At 44.6% G+C, this 1,667-nt stretch overlaps 1 pseudogene; it reads left to right on the forward strand.

Annotated features, from left to right (window-relative positions):
• The first annotated feature begins 347 nt into the window (after positions 1 to 347).
• LOC113225177 lies at positions 348 to 767 on the forward strand (annotated as a pseudogene).
• Positions 768 to 1,667: the final 900 nt, after the last annotated feature.

Genomic DNA, 1,667 nt, shown 5'->3' on the forward strand with positions numbered 1-1,667 from the left:
ATATTTTCCCATTTTTCTTTAATATATGATAGAAGTTGTAAAATATGGTTTTGTTTTGTTTTGTTTTGAGATGGAGTCTGTCACCCAAGCTGGAGTGCAGTGGCACAATCTCGGCTCACTGCAATCTCCACCTCCCAGGTTCAAGCGATTCTCCTACCTCAGCCTCCTGAATAGCTGGGATTAACTACACAACCACACGCAGTTGATTTTTGTATTTTTAGTGGAGACGGGGTTTTGCTATGTTGACCAGGCTGGTCTCGAACTCCTGAACTCAGTTGATCCACCCACCTTGGCCTCCCAAAGTGCTGGAGAAAAGCACGGGTGGTGGCAGGCACAGAGAGGATGCCATGAAGGCCTCGGGCACACTACAAGAGTACAAGGTGATGGTCTCTCCTTGCCAACCCCGAAATGCCACACACTGCCCCTCTACCGCAGGCGAATCTTTGTGCCTAATCATGACATCTCCAAGTCCCGCTTCTGGTACTTCATATCTCAGTTAAAGAAGATGAAGATGTCTTCAGGCTAGATTGTCTACTGTGGACAGGTGTTTGAGAAGACTCCTCTGCGGGTAAAGAACTTCAGTGTCTGGCTGCTCTATGATTCCTGGATCTGCACCCACAACACATACAGGGAATACCAGGACCTGACCACCACGGGCTGGCACTGCGCCTGGGCCCACTGCAACCAGATCATGAAGGTGGAGGAGATTGCAGCCAACAGGTGCCGCCGGGCCATGCTTCACCACCAAGAGGCCCAACATCTTCTAGGTGCAGGATCCTCACCCAGGTGTGCCCCAAATAAACTCAGGAACGCCCGGGGGACCTGGGGGGGAGAGAGAGAGAGAGAGCGAGCAGTAAAATCCTATTACAAAAGTAGACACAAACCATCTCTCCATTTATTGTTTTTTATTTGATACACACTTATTGAGCACCTATGGTGTACCAGCCGCTGTGGTAGATGTGAGTCACATGTGAGGACATGTAAAAAACCTTAAAAAGACTATGAAATCAATGAGAAGATATTTACTCATATTAGAAAACAAACCACAAATTAATGAAAAGTACTGTCATTTTGCCTCTCTTATTAAACATTTTAAAAACTAGACAACGCAATGCTGTTGAAGATGTCCTGAGACGGGCACTCAGTGCAGAGGGAAGTGTCCAGGGGTCTCTACATGTGCTTTGCAAGCAGTTTGGCACTCAGCATCCATGGTGTCACTGAGTTATCAGGGTCCTCAGAGAATAACAGAGCAAAGTACTCAGAAATTGGTGCAAGGAATAAGCTATACGGATGTTCATTTGCAGCATTATATATATATTTAAAATAGTGAAAAATTGGGACTACCTTTAAAAATCCAACAAAAAGATTACTTGAAATCCTATTTAGTCATACCATACTATGGAATAATGTGTAGCCTTTGTGAAAGAAATCTCCTAAGACTATTTAATAAAATAAAAATCTCTCATAACATAATGTTACATAAGTAAATCACAATGTTAAAGGTATATGCAGCATAATATTTGTTGGCTGAAAAATACACATGCATGCATTGAAAATAGAATGGGCCGGGCGCAGTGGCTCAAGCCTGTAATCCCAGCACTTTGGGAGGCAGAGACGGGCGGATCACGAGGTCAGGAGATCGAGACCATCCTGGCTAACACGGTGAA

The sequence above is a fragment of the Piliocolobus tephrosceles genome, chromosome 8 (genome assembly GCF_002776525.5).
Source record: "Piliocolobus tephrosceles isolate RC106 chromosome 8, ASM277652v3, whole genome shotgun sequence".
Taxonomy (NCBI): domain Eukaryota; kingdom Metazoa; phylum Chordata; class Mammalia; order Primates; family Cercopithecidae; genus Piliocolobus; species Piliocolobus tephrosceles.